Here is an 18,008-nt window from a genome sequence, read left to right on the forward strand (position 1 = left end):
CAAGGGTGGTATAGACTAGTCTCACAGCCCTACTTGGAAGCTGTTACTTCTGCCACTCTCACTCCGAGGAAGAGATTCATCACTACTCTTTCAGCATAAGCATATCATCAACTCCACCACAAGTGACTCACATACAACTACTTGTGTATCTCATCGCTATGGCCTTGGTCTATAAAATACACCTGCCCAATTCAACTGCACAGCTCAAAAATACCCTAGACCAGAGACCAGAGAGACCCATGCAGTGGCATCTTTGTCCTGCCAGATGAAGCAGGCCCATGTTTTCTCTGTTCTCTTTTGACTGCCCAATTGACCACATGGGGGAAAAAAAGATCAAACTGCTTCTGCATCTTGATTAGCACTAACATGACCCAAAAGGGTGGCGTCCACACTGAGCCACATACCTGGTACAGCAAAGATGAAAAGGTTCAAAACCCAAAGTTTGTCCCCATGACTAAGTAACCAGAGATAGGTAGGGCAGAAGCCTCTTTCATCAGTTTTTTAAGGGATTCCCAATGTTCAGGCTGCCTATCTGTCAGGCGAGCACAAACCAAAGCAGCACTGGGATTCTACTCAACTCCAGTGAGACTGGCCTACATTCAGAATTCTACTGACAACTGCTGGTGTGGATATGGGGAAAAAAGATACCTTCCTTCACTGTCGGTGGGAGTGTAGGCTAGTACAACAGCTATGGAAGTTAGCATGGAGAGTGCTAAAACAACTGAAAATTGATCTGCCATATGACTCTGTTATTCCACTCTTGGGAACATATCCAAAGGAAATGAAATCTGCATATAAGAAAGTAACCTGAAGTCCTGTATTTGCAGCAGCACAATCCACAACAGTGAAGACATGTAAACAACCCAAATGCCCATCACAAGAGGAGTGAATGAAGAAACTGATACAGCTACTCTATGGAATATTACTTAGCCATTAAAAAGAATGAAATTCTACCATTTATAACAAAATTGTCCCAACTAGAGACCATTATGCTCAGTGAAATAAACCAATCCCAAAAGGACAAATATCATACATTTTCTTTGATGTAAGGTAACCTTCATGCAAAACATAAGATTAACAGATATATAGGTAAACATGTATAATACAGACTATCATAGTAAGAAGTGAAGATACATTGCAGCACGCATCTCCACTCCCAAGTCAAAGGTGGATTCTCAATGAAACTGTTAAATATATCTTGACAACAGGACTTAAATAGTGGGACTTGTGACTGTTTTTGAAAGACTATACTATTGCAATAATAAAGAGGAAATTGATGGAAAGAGGGGGATTGAGGAGGGAAGAAGGGGAAATCCCTGACCCTATGGGTTACAGTCAGTACATGCTTTCAATATACAGGCATATTTAGAATATTCAGTGTTTGCTAATTCAGGTAGTAATCTGTATATTCCATATTTAATTTCCTCTGCTCAATATGCATGCTTTAATTAGTTGACTACTAATTCATCCCTGAGCTGAAGGATAATGTCATTCAAGACGCTAAGCTCTCTCTCCTCTCTCTCTGTCTCTACTTTCTTGCAAAGGAGGTAGGACAGTGGAAGCCAGGCGTATCAGGCATGCGCCCTAACAACAGTGCTGGAGCACACATGGTAATCCCTAGTGAACAGATGTAGCTGATTTAGTCACTCACAGAGCATAACCTCCTAAAAAGCTCAAGTTTTGACTGAAGGACACAATTTGGTTCTTGAAGAAGAGAAACAGTCACTGTTACTTTTACTGGTGTAGGTACCACTGCATGGAAGGCAATATAACAATGTCTATCAACATAGCAAGTGTACATGCACCTGATACAAAATGTTTACTTCTGGGAATTTTAACACACACACCTGCAGAGTCATGCATACATAAAAATTATTCATATGAGCGATACTTATCACAAAACTGAAAACAACCTAAATATTTATCAATTTAGGACAGTTCAAATAAAATTATGACTTAAACATAATGGAATAATAAGGATCTACAAGCAAAGACCAAGGAAACTCTCATTATAAGAGTATCCTGTGTAAAAAGATCCTCAGTGTATAATAGCTAAGTGGAATACAGAAACTGTTGGACAGTTTGTATACTGTACTAGTATGTGTCTGCAAAGTAGGTTGAAAACAACACATGTGTAAGTCAGGTCTTCAGGTATATGCCAGCTCTTCAAAAAGTTCATGGAAAATGTATGTGGAAGCCATGTATAGATTTTAATTTTTCCACTGCAATAAGCTTATCTCTTAATTTCATTTCCCTACAGGCTTTCTGAAGACAATGACAACGTTTGAATGCCAATGGGAAGGAGTAACAGAGCAGGAGAGACTCAGCTATGTTCCCTTCGGTACCTGTGGAATCATATAAACACGTGATCAACTCAACACTAAGCCAATTAAAACAAAAATTATGTTCTTGTTCTTGAACAGGTCATAATCCAAACAGATGAACAATGAGCCTAAAACAGAGCAGATTTAGAAATATCGAACGGGCTGTAACACACAGAAATAAGGAAGTAGAGAACAACCTTTCTCTGAGCCGGGCGGGGGGAGAATTACCTAATTCCTCCAGTTTTCAGCTAATGCTTCTGTGGAATCAGCTGTGGTCAAGACCTGCGAGCTGCAGGTGTGTTTAGATCATGGCTCCTCACATGCAAGGGGCTTGGTTTTTGGCTGTGGGAGCAGCAGCCCAGGCACCGGGCTAAAGAACAGGCCTTGGGCACCCTGCGTGGCTGTCAGTCCTGAGTCTGTGACAATGCTAACATTCCCACACTCTCAGTCACTCTGGAGGACCCGGGACTCGCCATGACAAAATTCACTGTGTAAACCACTTGCCAGTCCTCTCTGCAGGTCCTTACTAACTTGCATACCCACAAACCCATCAGGCACAGCCCCTGCCTGCTCAGTTGTAACAAAACTAGGCCATGTGTCTCAAAGGAACCTGGAAGAATAACACTCTCCCTTCTGGAATGTGCCCAGCACAGACAGAGCTTATTTAGATCTTGCCTTGTCTTCAGGTCAGGACCCTGATCTTGAATCCTTCAGTTTCATTTATTTGTCTCATAACAAAAATGGTATAGCCTCCTTGGGCAGGTTAACAAACTGAGTTCAGAAATCCAGTTATTAACCATCACTTACAAGGAAATTACGGGAAGGCCTATGAACCCATCATGCCCAGGTTGATTTCAGCTGTCTGTTGCCCAGTAGCTATAGAGCAGCTTCGTTCTCACTGGCAAGTCCTCACACAGCCTGGCACGCAGTAGGCAGTCAGCATGGCTTCCACACCTCTCATACCTTTAAAAGCAGAACGGGGATCAGACTGAGGCGGGCTCACATTTCTTGACATAACCTGGCTTGCTTCCATGCCTTTAGTTTTTCCACCGAACTCTTCGCCCCTGCATAAGACCTTCCACCTGCTCCCTCAACCCCACACAGTTAACTGCTGATCTTCCCTCTGCCCTCAACATCAGCCTCGTTTTACTGCTTGCTTCCTCCCCTGCACTTTCAGAACAGCAGCCTCTTCCTAAAAATAGCTCCCCCTTGATCTTGCCTTCTCTTTCATGGTGATGCTATTGCTTTATCTCTTCAGGTGCCTTTGGAACATGAGGGAAAAAAAAAAACCTTATACCTCAGCAAATTTGATAATAAAATAGTAATCATATAAATAACAAAAACACACTTTGTGACAGTCTGGTGCTGAATTAAACACTGGGCAAGTGTGACTTCCAAATAAACAAATCATTTGTTTTGCAAACTGTTTTTGTCTTGAATAACAGTCTGTGGGATCATAGACAATACCATTACACTGTGTTTCGATAGAGCCAACTTTCTTGTCTGTGTGACAGCCATGCTTGTGCTGTGACCACAAGTGGGAGGACGATGACCTCCCCAATCATCCCGGGGACCACAAAACAACCTCAGTTGCATTCTTACGCCATCAAATTTCAAATTCTACATTTCCCATAACGACCATGTCAATTTACCTTGAAAATACCATGTAAGTGTGAAGAAGTATAACACTACCCCTTCAACAGCAAAGGATTAAGAGTCAGGAAAAGAAATATAAGTGAGAAGGAGAGTACTTTAACTTCTAATCTACAAAAGTTTTTTTTTTTTTTAATCAAATTTAATGGCCTGGGATGGGAGCTCTTCAGAACATCATTATAAGGAACTTCCGCTTGAAACTCAACACTCTACTATTATATGCTCTGTGCAACTCACTGTCACTGCTCACAATAGTTAGGTTGTGGAATACTTATCCAGCTTTTCCATTGAAATGTTTCCCAAACCTGTCTCCTTCCCTACAATCTTTCTCCTCTCTGGACATTCTTCCACAAATCAATTTTGTCCATAGAAGGTACATTTGCTCGTACATTTATACAACTCTACAAGAAGATAGAGGGTCTTCATAAAGTTCCTGAAAAGTACATATTACAAAAAAACCATATGTAGGCTTCAAAAATGCTTGTATTAAAATAATAAGCTTATCTCTTGATTTCCATGAATATTCTGAAGTGTCTTCAAACTCAGTGATATTTTTAGTAAAAACAATTTTTTTACATAGAATAAGCAGATGTCATCACTTACATATTTTTCACTAATAAATCCCAAGGCCAAGAGTTGTTCAATAAGTATGTTTTTAACAAATAAATGAAACAACTTTAACTAGGGTTCAAGGAAACATAAAATAGGAGTTTACTGTTCCTGTGAATCATTTAAATGATTTGTTGTTTTGTCATTTAGCATCATAATGAGTCTTTCCCAGTGCTGAGAGGAATATGGTAAACTGCATATCCTCATTCTTGAAAAAAAAAATTCGAAAAGATAGTTTTTCAAGCAATCTTCAATTCACAGAAATTAATCTTACAAAAAATAGCCTAAATATAGACAGAAAAAAAATGTTCATGGAAAATGTTTCCAAAATTCAAGAGGGGTCTGTGCCCTGACATTCCAGGCTAATCTTCCATCTCTGGTTTCAGCATCCCTTATGGGCCCAGTTTGTGTCCCGGATGTTCTACTTTCAATCCAATTCCCTGCTTACAGCCTGGGAAATCAGTGAAAGATGGCTGAAGTCCTTGGACCACTGCACCCAGGTGAGAGAACTAGAGGAAGTTCCTGGTTCCTGGTTCCTGGTTCCTGGCCTCCGATCTGCTCAGCTCTGATGTTGTGGCCATTGAAGGAGTTGAAATAGCAGGTGGAAGACAGCTTTTTGTTTACTTCTCTCTGTAATTCTGCCTTTCAAATAAAAATAATATGTTTTAAAAACTGAGAATATTTAAGTTCAACAATGATGGAATGTTAAGGAAATGGTGGTCAGTAACTTAGTGAAATAATATAGCTATCAAAAGTGATTATTGAATACATATAATAAGCTACTGGCACTGTGGCATACTGCATAAAGCCACTGCCTGTGGCACCAGCATCCCACATGGGTACCATTTCTACTCCCAGCTGCTCCATTCCCAATCCAGCTCCTTGCTAATGTACCTCAGAAAACAGCAGAAGTTGGCACAAGCATTGGAGCCCTGGCACCCACAAGGGAGCCCTGAACAAATCCCCAGGCTTCTGGCTTCCGATCAGCCCAGGTCTCGCCGTTGAGACCATTTGGAGAGTGAATCAGTGGATGGAAGATCTCTATATCTTCCTTCTGTTTTCTCTTTCTTTTTCTCTGTAACTCTTTCAAATAAATGAATGAATCCTTTAAAAATACATGTAATGAGTGAAAAATTAGCAAAATATGAAATATTTGCATGTGATAATATGTTAAGCATGAAAAGACTGATGCAAAAAAAAATGCTATTCGAGGAAATAGCTTTGAATTTTGGTCCTGGGTTTATAAGTGACAAAAATTTAGATAGGTTAACCTCTGTGGCTCAATTTGCTCATATTAATTGCAATGTGATAACAAGAATAATAACTAACATCATGGGAGTGTTATGTGGCAGTAACAGGGTGCTGTGGCTCTGCTGGAATAAGCAGTCACACTCACTGATATGAGGCGAGGGGGATAGGACCACAGTGATTTTGCTTCCCAGATCTTGAGGGCTGCGCTACTGTTACATCCAAGCACACTACCTGAAGTTCATTGCTGCCTGTTACATATTCATGCTGATCCTTGAACTTGCAATGTGTCTTTTGGAAACAGCAATATATAGGGTTCCTCTTCATGGCCTCTTCCAATACCCAGCCTGACGCACCTCAATAGGTTAATTTGATTTTTAAATATGTTGGTCTGGGACTCACACAAACAGAACCCAATCACTGCTTGCTCTTTTTCTGTTTGTTGTTATTGTTTGTTTGTTTTGCTTTTTGTCTTTTAAAATCACATTAGATTGTCAATGCCAGATAACAGCGCAAAGACACAAACAAGTCCTGGACTGGTTTCCTTCAGCTTGTGTTTCACATCCATTTAGTTTCACAGCTCAGCAGAACTTGCAAAGAGACATCCTTGTTTCTGAGATGAACTAATTCTGTATCTTTTCTGGGCAGGATTCAATGTAATAAGTGAGGTCAGCAGCGATTAATTACTGGAACAAAGCATAGGTGAGGTGGGCAGCCGGCAAGTAGACGGAATAGGACCTCTGGAAAAGAATCCTTTCGAAGGCAGGCTTCCATTCAAATTCAATTACACCTACACTCTCAAACCAAAGTAGAAAGATGTGGCTTCAAGCTGTGCTCATCGATTCCCTGTGTGCAGACACTTCTCATTGTGCCAGCTTCATGTTAATTGCTGACAATAAGCCTATCTCCAATTGTGTGAACACATGATGACAGTCTTTGGTGATGGAGATATTACAGGAAAATAAAGGTCACTGTAACTCTGAAAGTTGATTTTAGGACAAACTGATAAAAAGCTGATATGAATATGTAAAATAATAGAAGAATGCTATTGTCTGCTTCCCTTAAATTATTTTATTAGATGGAACATATTAATTCTAATGAAGGCAACTGTGGACTCTGTCAGTTTCTAAAGAAAATTCCTTTGTAGCATCACGGCAGGATTTCCCATCACTCTTCTCTTTCTGATGAAATTAACTCCCCACGGTTGGTCAGCAGGATAATTTAATTTTAGCCAATCAGCTTGGGAACTGCTGTTGACCTCACCAAGGGAGAGAAAGGTATCCGCAGTCATAGCAACCCCTGGCTCAGCTCTGATCATCTTCCGACCCTCCTGCCTACTGACAGACACAAGCTTGCTTCTGAGATGATTAATCTTTTCCCCTGTGAACCTCCTTGAATACATTAACCAAACAAGTCTGATAAATTTGTTTATCCCAAGACAATCATTAGAAAATTACCTGCAAAAGTAATTCTCACTAGAGCAGTTCGTGAATGGAAAGCCATATGGCAGATAAAAAAAAAAAAAAAAAAAAAACGAAATAAGCTATAAAATTTTTCTCCAAACATTCCAACAGGTTAAGAAACTTTTTTCCCCTTTAAGCTTTAACCATTTTGTACTAAACAACAAAGGCAGAGCAGCATTCTATATGTGCAAAAGAATCTTCTAGTCACTGGTTAATCCTCTAGCCAGTGCTGCACACCAACCTTGTGCAAGGCTCTGGGAAGGCACCAGTGAGTAGGAGCCATGTCTGCCTTCCAAGTCCAGTGGGAGGAGGCACTTGTGCAAATAGGGAATTGCAGCATACCAGGAGGGTGGTAACCGAGGCAAAGTTGGAAGGTCTACGCCCCTTAGCTACCAGGGACTTCACCAGTACAGCATTCGAATCAGAGGAGAATGGATACAGGCAGAGGTTTTCCAAGGAACAATATTCTAGGCAGAGTGGTACAGACGAATGGACAGGCAGCCACATTGTCAGAGCACTTGGCTATTGGTCACTTCTATCTCCAGAAAAGAGGTTGGAGGTGTGATTCATGTAGGATGGCAGGATCACATGTGAAGGTGTTCAAAAGAATGAAACAATGTGGGTGGAAAGGAAGGTCCAATCTGGAAGTTCATTCTCAGATTAAACCCTGAGATTCACCTGTGGTGATGTTCTTTCCTAGTGGAAAGAGCTAGAAGATGAGGAATGCACATTGCAACCATACCATTGTGACGTTCCATTTCCATATACACTCACTGAATCTAATACCGCAGGTCAGATAGATGAAGGCAGAGGAAAAATGTAGTCAAGGAAATGATGGGAAGGACCTCTAACTATGGGGCAGTGGAAATTGGTTTCTGAACACAGGCTAATTGAACAGAGCTCAGACTTGCGAGCAGATTCAAACTTGAGATTTTAAATTGTTTGCAATGTTCAGTGAAAAGGACCCAAGCTGTGGAGTTATCCAGACCTGGGTTCAAATCCTGGATATGTATTTCATAATGATTTGGCTTTGGATAGGCTCTCTAGTCTCTGCTCCCTTTTCCCAAGTAGAAGACATCAGAGGAGCATTGCAGCCCTCCTGGCTGTCATGTGATTCACGTGAAGAGTCGAAGGGTAAGGTCTGGCACTCAGTGGAGTGGACCTGGTATTTGCTCAGACATCATGCACACAGGCAGTATTCTATCCCCTCTCTGCTTATGTGCTACGATCTCTAGCTCCTGCCTAACTCTTGGAGAAGCTCTGGAGCACAAAACACATCTGGGACATTAGCTCCAGCTGTAGTCAAGGAGCTCCATTCATTTGCAGTGAAAGCATGACAGGTCCGATCAGGTTAGTCAAGGGAAGATTTTGGAGGCATCTGCAGTTAATGGAACATGTGGATGTCATGTTCTCTAAACCTTTCTTCCTTTGTTTCCCAAATGGTGGCCATGATACTGACTCTACATTGTTCTCACAAGTTAGAAATAACCAGCTCCTTAGAGTAAGCACTGTGGCATAGTAAACTAAGCCCCTATCTGCAGCACCAGCATCTCATCTGGGCACTGTTTTCTGTCACTGCTATTCCACTTCTGCTCCAGCTCCCTGCTTAGAGCCTGGAAAGGCAGCAGGGTGTGGCTCAGGTTCTTGGGCACCTGCTCTCACTTGGGGGACCTGGAAGGAGTTCCTGGCTCCTGACTTCGGATCAGCTGTGCTCCAGCTATTGTGGTCATTTAGGGAGTGAACCAGCAGATGGAAGCTTTCCATCTCTCTCCTTTCTGTAACTCTTTCAAATAAAAATAAGATAAATCCAAAGAAAAGAGAAACACAAAAAAGAAAGCGTCATGTACATTATTCAACTTAGTATCTTTTTTCATGCTCTCTCTGCCCTCAGCAATCCAAGGAAGTAGTGCCTGGGCCTGTGCATACAGGAAAACACACACTTTCCCCTTCAACCTGTAACTACCCCCAAATCATCTCCCATGTATCTTTTACTTTAAGCTGCTCACTTCTAACACCTGGTTCAAGTCTGGCCTCCTCCTCATCAACTTCCTCAAATTCATATCTTGCCAATCCCTAAACTATTTTTTCATTTAATCTAATATATCTTAACATCTAACTGATTTCTAATTGTTGGAATGCATTTGATATTTCCCAACTAGATTTTACGTTGCAACTCTTCTGTCTCCACATGAAACCACAGGTAACAAACAAAATCTGGACATCAAATAGGGGCTCAACATATCCTTTTGGTTCAGTTAAGAAGTATTTCTTGATTAGAAAGACAATGGAATACACTGGTTGACCATTTCAGCTGATTCTCAAAACTAGTGAAATCTTCCCTGTCATCCAGAGGTGCTTGGCTGATAACCTGAACCAGTAGTGCCAGTAAAATGAATGATAATGGCTTCTCCTGTAATTTAACTCACAGAATCTTAGGTGAGATTTTTTCTATTGGGTTCTAACAGTTTCTGAAAATTGGTGCCCTAGGAGGTGCAAAGTGGAATGCCCAACACAGCTCTGATTATCAACTGCCGTCTATGCATGCATTACAATAACAATGGCAGGACTAGGCTGCTCTCAGCATCCTGAAATCTCTTATTAAATCAAAACTTAAGGTTTAAATGAATACAGTATGTCCTAATTTATGCAATAACTTGCCTCTAGAAAGTTGATGCAAATTCAAATTTGGAAGGAGGGGATCAAGTTATGTTTTAAATTCCCTTAGATCTCCCCATGGGATGGTATTGCACTATTGGGATTCTTCCCATAAATAATTCTTATTCAGTTAATTTTTACTGGAGTCTTGGGTCTTTTTAAATTAGAATGTACCTATATTTTTCTCTTAGGCTTTTAGAAAAAGTAAATAAAATCAAAAGGCCATCATGATTCAATATTTGTTCTGTTTTTGTCACCTACTTCCCTAATTCAAAATAAGTAATTTTCTTATTTCTATATCACAGTACCATTTATGTATTATCATACCCATTTTATAGATTTAAACTGATAAGAACAGATACTACACTTGATCTTAGCCAAAAGGCCGATAAGCGATATATAGATTTAAAAAATTAAAAGTTGAGAGGGGAATAAATACCCATGATCACACAATGCATTCATTTTCTAAGTCTTTCAGGGCAAAGTACCATAGGCTGAAAAATACAGAAAACCTTTTTCCTGTGAGTTCTGGAGATTGCAAGTCTGAGATTACGATGTCAACAGGATTGACTTCTGACATAGCTCTCTGCTGCTGCTCCACTTTCCTGCTAAGGTGCCTCAAAAAGCAGTGAAAGATGGCCCAAATGCTTCAGTCCCTGCTCATATGGAATATCCAAATGGAGTTCCAAGCTTCTAGCTTCAGTCTGGCCCAGTCCTGGTCAATGCAACCACTTGAGCAGTGAACCAGCAGATGAAAGATCTTTCTTTTTGAAGTTGCGCGTATGTGTTTATACAAGAGACTTGTCGTTTCCTCTGCCTTCATGCATTCACCAAGGAAAGGTCACTTGAGGCCCTAACATGAAAGACCTCACCAAGAACCAGACTAGGCTGGCACACTAATCTCAGACTTCCAACCTCCAGAACCATAAAATTTGCTTTCTTTTAAAGTCAACAATCCATAGTATTTGTTATGGCAACCCCAAGGAAAACATCGCCTTCTCCCTGTGTCTTGATCTGCTTCTGGCCGTGTGCCTCCTTTGTTACCTTTTCTTTCCTTTTTAGAACATAAGTTGTTTCTACACCTCAATGTGCATCCACACTTCTGCATGTAGAAGGGGTGAACAGCAGGTGCAAAAAACCAGTAATTTTCAAGAAGCCAAATCATGGAGAGCCACCAGTTTCAGGATCTGTCATGTTCACCAAGTTTTTTCTTAATCTCTGCTGAGGACTGTGAGAAGCAACAGCTCTACAAACCAAGGTCTCACTGAATTTAAGATTCTCTTTGATCCAGTTGTTAGATTCCAAACTAGACAGACCCCAATGGATTGCAAGAATGAACAAATGAGAGTCCTATTTAAACTTTCTTCAATTTTTTTTAATTATTTATTGTTTAACTTCAGTAATTACATTGTATTATGTGACACAATTACATAGATACTTGGGTTCTCCCCACCCCTCCCCATACCCTCCCACCATGGTGGATTCCTCCACCTTGTTGCATAACCACAGCTCAAGTTCAGTTGAGATTTCCCCATTGCAAGCGTATACCAAACATAGAGTCCAGCATCTTATTGTCCCGTCAAGTTCAACGGCTTCTTAGGTATACCCTCTCTGGTCTGATGACAGAGCCAGCAGAGCATCATCCCAGTCAATTGAAAGCTCCAACATACCATCAGCAAAAATTTACATCATTATGGAATTAATTGACATAGTAATGAGTAACCAATATGTTAAAAGTAAATGCGGGTTCCCAGCCACCTTCTGTGACCACCTCACCTATACTTCAATTTTAGTTAACTTTCTTCAATTTTTAAAAGCAGAAACAACTACAGGAAAAGAAGTCCACCCAGAGAAATCACACATGCATGCCTACCGGTGTCTTCACATGGCCTCTGTCCAAGTTTAACCACAGAGAACTTTGAGAGCTGGCAGATCTGAAGAACTCTGGTGATGGCTCTTTTCTCTTTATAAAATCTGGGCTAAGATTAAATAAATAAATAAATAAATAAATAAATAAATAAATAAATAAATAAATAAATAAATAAAATAGCTACATCAGCTGATGATGGGAGCAGAGAGGGACAGAGCTGAAGAAACAGTATTTATTGCTTAGGCTAATGAAACATGACCAAATGTGATTTCCAACCAGGGATGTCAGAGACATTTTACAACCTTACTTGGTGGCTTCTGGTCAAAGGAAAGTGCTGGGTGGTGAATAAGGAGGAGGGGAAAAGGAAAGGCAGTAAAGATGGGAGAGAGATGGTAGAGGAAAGCCCTGAATTCCTCCCAAAAGGCTGATTTCAGAGTGGAGAGGAGAGGATACAACACAGGCCTTGGCCAAAAGTGGTTGTTAGGAGTATAACAAGGTGATGACTGAGCGGGCTCATCATTTAAGGCATAAAAAGCAGCAACCAGGGGTGCAGAGTATCCCCACATACCCTGTGTCAGTTCCACAGATTGCCATCTGAAAGCTTGATGCGTATTTTAGCAGGCCACCATGAAGTGGAGGTTGATGAAGGGAAGGTAGCAGCTGACAGCAGAGATGGGTGTAGAGCAGGCAGAATTTTCAGGGCATACAACCATCAGCAAAAAGACTGCGTGTATCTTTGCACAACTGTGCCAGTTGTGGCTCATCAATTCTAGTGAGAATCTACATAAATGTAATTTCCCAAGATTTTATATGTTTGAAACACAGAGTTAGAGAGGGAGAGGAAGTTCAAAGCAGAGCGCCTTCTAACTATCTACTGGTTCACTTTCCAAATGGCTGCCAACAGTTGGGATGCTTAGCATGAAACCAAGAGTCCCAAACTCTATCTGGATCTCCCATGTGGGTGAGGGGCCCAAGCACTTAAGCCATTTTCTGATCTCCAAGGTACACTAGCAGGGAGCTGGATTCAAACCAGCACTCATATTGGGTGCTGGCATTGCAAGCAGCAGCTTAACCTGGCTTCACCCGCTGTGCCACAAATAGTCCAAGATCAGTCATTTTGGAAGAGGGCGCATCTCAATGGCCTCACTTACTTTTATTACACATTCAAACCCCGTCCCCAAATGCAGTCAGATTCTAGACACTGGGGATTAGGCCTTCAAATTTTGGAGGAGACACATGTAGTCTATAATTCACAGCTAATAAGTGTAAAATCAAGACTGGATCAAACATTCTCTACTCCTTTCTATCAGCGTTTGTTCTGAGATGCATGTAATTCATGGAACTGTTTTGAGAGTAAAGAACCAAATGAATATAATTTTAATCTACCTTCCTACGTCCCACTGGCAGGCATTTCTGCTCTTATACTACAAATGTATACCTGAGAAGAACCTTACTTACTGCAAAATTCCACATGCATAGCAGTGGAATTTATGAGGAGCATAAGACTGAGCAGAGCCCTCAAGGCCAGTGGGACTTTGTGCTACCGCACCAAATACAACATTCATCCACTTTCAAAAATCCTGGACAATTAGATCCCTATTTGCTTTTGCAGATGGCCACATAATCCTAAGCTACCACCATTTGCAGTATCTAATCTCAAAACTTGAAACACATTTACCTGCAAGATATGTCCTATCTGCCCAAGATTCACACGTTATAGAGACCCATTTTGGAAAACTTTACAATCCAGTATTCAGTGCAGGCTTCATCAAGACAGTGTGATACTGTGAAATAGTACCCACCTCCTGGGAACCATGCAGTCTACGAAGTCCACACAGACTCTGCCTCCAAAACTGGCAGTAATGATCATATTCCTGAGTACCAGTTACTAAATGCATTCTAAGTATCAAAACCTGGGGAAGTCTTTCATACTTTTATAATCCGCATGACAAATTGCAAAGTATTTTTAGTGCTAAGAAAGCTGAAGCTCACATTAGCTACAAGACTCTCTTAAACCCCTTGACACTCAACCTAAATTTAGAACCTTGTAGCATTCTATATTAATTGCCATCACAATCATTAAAGTCTATTATCCCAGGTCTTTCTTATCTCTGTACACCTGGCATCTGTTCTTAGTAACTTTCCCTTACAACCTAGACTTCCCTGAAATTCTGACGAACATGCCAAAGGATCTTCAAAAGCTCATGGATGGGCTAGGCAGAGTAGCCTAGCAGCTAAAGCCCTGCCTTGCACATGCTGAGATCCAATATGGTCACCGGTTCTAATCACAGTGCCCTGCTTCCCATCCAGCTCACTGCTTGCTGCCTGGGAAAGCAGTGCAGGATGGTCCAAGGCCTTGAACCTTTCACCTGCATGGGAGACCAATTAGAATCTCCTGGCTCCTGGGTTCAGATAAGTACAGCTCCGGTCATTGTGGCTGCTTGGGGAGTGAACTAATAGAAGGAAGATCTCCCTCTCTGGAAGATCTTCCTCTCTGTCTCTCCTCCTCTCTGTGTATCTGACTTTCTAATAAAAATAAATCTTTTTTAAAAAACTCATGGAAATGCACACTATAGACAAAGTAGGCATGACGTTCAAAACCTTAAAATCGATAAGCTTATTTTTTCATCCCATTTTTCCATGAAGTTTTTGAAGCATACTCATAGCTGCGATCCCTACCAAGCCTTCACATCTTGAAATTTCTATTGTGACACTAGTCCATATGATGGCAATGGTTTATTAGCAGAAAATATTACAATATGGGCAGTAAGGGGTCCTCAGAAGCTCGTGTGGAAACTGAAGGAAATATAAGTTTATTTTGGTGTACAAAAATTTCAAAATTCATGCACAATATGCATTTCCAGAAATTTTTGAAGACCCCCTTTGAAGTAATTGATAAAGACACTGACCAGGATATAGATTAGACCTTTACCTTATGTGAAGAAAAGTTCTGGGAGTCACACAAAAATGCTCCTAATCCACACTCTTCTCCTGGCACCTGGCCCGCACTGAGTAGGCATGAGATTTTTACAAGAGGCTATCATCTTGTTAACAACAAAATACAGCTTGTGAATGCATTTGGTTCTTCAGCCAGACCTATAACTCTTAGTTTAGATACTTAGAAATTATTAGACTGGCAACTGGCCTTCAAGTATTGCCCAATATTAGCATTTAAATTGAGTAATTCTTTAATTGTTTGATAATAGCAATAGCATGAACTCATTCCCTACCTACTAGCTCTACTCACATGCTGATAATATCCAGTTAAGCTTCATTTATACTGGGCTAGTCATCATCACATCCATAGAATCTACAAGTTTTGCATGCTTCATCCAAAAATGGAGTCATAAACCTCTTTTTGAAATAATAAAAATGGATGCTTTGGGGGCTGTGGCGTGGAAGGCAGAGTCACAGCCTGCAGCACCAGCATCTTATATGGGCACTGTTTCTGAGTCCCGGCTCTTCCACCTTAGATCCAGTTCCTTGCTAATACTCCTGGAAATGCAATAGAACATTGGCTTAAGTACTTGGGCCCTGTACCCACGTGGGAGATCCAGCAGAAGCTCTTGGCCCCTGGTTTCAGTAGCCATTTGGATATTAAACTGACAGGTGGAAGATATCTTGCTTGTCTCCATCTCTCCCTCTCTATCCTGTAACTCTTCCTTTCCAATAAGTAAAATAAATCTTTAAAAAAAAAAAATTAATCTGGGGTTAGTGCAGTGGCCCTACACTAGTGCTCCACCTTGTAACACCAGCAACCCATAGGAGTGCTAATTTTTTTTCCAGCTGTTCCACTTCAGTTCCAGCTCCCTGCTGTGTCCTGGGAAAGCAGCAGATTATGGCTCAGGTTCTTGCCCCTATACCCATATGGAAAATGTGGAGGAAGCTCCTGGTTCCTGCTTTCCGATCAGCTTGGCTCTGGCCATTGACACATTTGAGGCATGAACCGGCAGATAGATCTTTCTCTGTCTTTCTTGCTCTTTGTAAGTCTAACTTTCAAATAAAAATAAGCTAATCTTTTTAAAAAATTAATCCATTTATGGAGTTGATATTGTAGCACATCAGGATTGAGTTGCTACCTGTAACTTCAGCACAAAAAAATGGACACTGATTCAAATCCCAGCTTCAACTTCTGATCCAAGCACCCTGTTGATGAACATGAGAAAGCAGTGGAAGATGAGAGACCCAGAGTTCTAGGCTCCTGGCCTTGACATGGCCCAGTCAAGGCCATTGGGGTCATCTGGGGGAGTGACTCAGGAGATGGAAGATCTGTCTCTGTCTCTCCCTCTTTTTTTGCGTCTGCCTCTCAAATAGCTAAATAATTCTTTTTAAAATAGATCCATTTAAATGTTTCTTTTTTGTTTGTTTGTTTTAAAGATTCCTTTGTTTTTATTGGAAAGTCAGATTTACAGAGAGAGACGGAAAGAAAGATCTTCCATCCTCTGTCTCACTTGCCAAGTGACCACAACGGCTAGAGGTGAGCCAACCCAAAGCCAGGAGCCAGGAGCTTCTTCTGGTTCTCCCACATGGGTTCAGGGTCCCGAGGCTTTGTGTTTTTGTTGTTGTTGTTGTTATTTGTTTTGTTTTGTTTTTGAATCAGCATTTCTTTAATGAAAGCAGAGCAGAACCATGTACTTTATTCATTTCCCTTTTCTCCCTGAGCTCCTTGTCTTGTGAACATTTAAAATTACAAATTTTTATTCTGGTATGTAAAATATTTTGGGGACATCCATAGAACAGAAGTGCTATTTTAACTAACTGTCAAGTTGGTCTTTTTGGTATAAAAAAAGGCCTTCGTTTATAGCTTTCATTTGCGCTAGTAAGAACTTTCTCTATTTCTTATTAACAGAAATTTATTTCTCACGGTTCTAGAAGTCAGGAAACCCGAGGTCAGAACAGGTAGAGTCCTGATTGGGGAGGGCTCAGTCTCCACTTCCGGGGTGGCACTGTGCTGCTCTATACTCTGGTAGGGACCAGCGCTGTGCCCTCAGAGTACTAATACACTGATATCTTTTAGGAGGGTAGCCCAAGTCACTTTCTATTTTTTTTCAATCTTCAACATATGTTTACTCAGTTCTCACAAACATGCTGCAAAGTAGCCTCTTAAGTAAGAACACAGCTTGGGATTCAATAACTATGTCTTTATACTGAGTGTACTTGTGATACAAACTCTGTGCAAGTGGACCTTGTTTTTATATCCAGCCTGAAACTCTGGCCTTGCAATTCAGATATTCAGTTTATTACATTTATCATTATTCTCTCATAAACAATGTGTTCTTTTCCTTTGGCCACTTTTTTTAAAAGATTATTTTATTTTTACTGGAAAGTCAGATATAAAGAGAGGAGGAGAGACAGAAAGGAAGATCTTCCATCCATTGACTCACTCCCCAAGCGGCCTCAATGGCTGGAGCTGACCAGATCCAAATCCAGGAGTTTCTTTCTGATCTCCCACATGGGTGCAGGGTTCCAAGGCTTTGGGCCATCCTCTACTGCTTTCCCAGGCCACAAGCAGGGAGCTGGATGGGAAGCAGGTCTTCCAGGACTTGAACCAGCGCCCATATAGGATTACAGTGCATTCAAGGTAAGGACTTTAGCCACTAGGCTACCATGCCTGGCCCTAAATGTGTAATTCTTATTCTACCCTAGTCAAGCATGTTTTTTCTAAAATATGTGCTTTACATTTTAAAGTCTGGAGACTATGTTCCTTAAAAAAAGAAATTGAGAGTTTATTGTCATAATACAACGAGTTTAACTGCAGCCTTAGGGGCCAGGCGCTATAGCATAGTGGTTAAAGTCCTCGCCTTGCCCGCGCCGGGATCGCATATGGGCACCAGTTTTAATCCCGGCAACCCAGCCTCCCATCCAGCTCCCTGCTTGTGGCCTGGGAAAGCAGTCGGGGACGGCCCAAAGCCATGGGACCCTGCACCCGTGTGGGAGACCTGTACCCGTGTGTCTGACCCGGAAGAGCTCCTGGCTTCCTGGCTTCGGATTGGCGGAGCTCCAGCCGTTGGGGCCGCTTGGGGAGTGAATCATCGGATGGAAGATCGTCCTCTCTGTCTCTCCTCCTCTCTGTATATCCGCATTTCCAATAAAAATAAACAAATCTTTAAAAAAAAAAAAAAACTGCAGCCTTAGATGCTGACAATCCGTATCAAGCGATAGTTGAAACCCTGACTGCTCTGCTTG

At 41.2% G+C, this 18,008-nt stretch overlaps 1 pseudogene; it reads right to left on the reverse strand.

The window, feature by feature from the left end:
* Nucleotides 1-10,230: 10,230 nt before the first annotated feature.
* On the reverse strand, nt 10,231-10,349 carry LOC118758890 (U2 spliceosomal RNA; annotated as a pseudogene).
* Nucleotides 10,350-18,008: the final 7,659 nt, after the last annotated feature.

Source organism: Ochotona princeps, chromosome 3 (genome assembly GCF_030435755.1).
Source record: "Ochotona princeps isolate mOchPri1 chromosome 3, mOchPri1.hap1, whole genome shotgun sequence".
NCBI lineage: Eukaryota > Metazoa > Chordata > Mammalia > Lagomorpha > Ochotonidae > Ochotona > Ochotona princeps.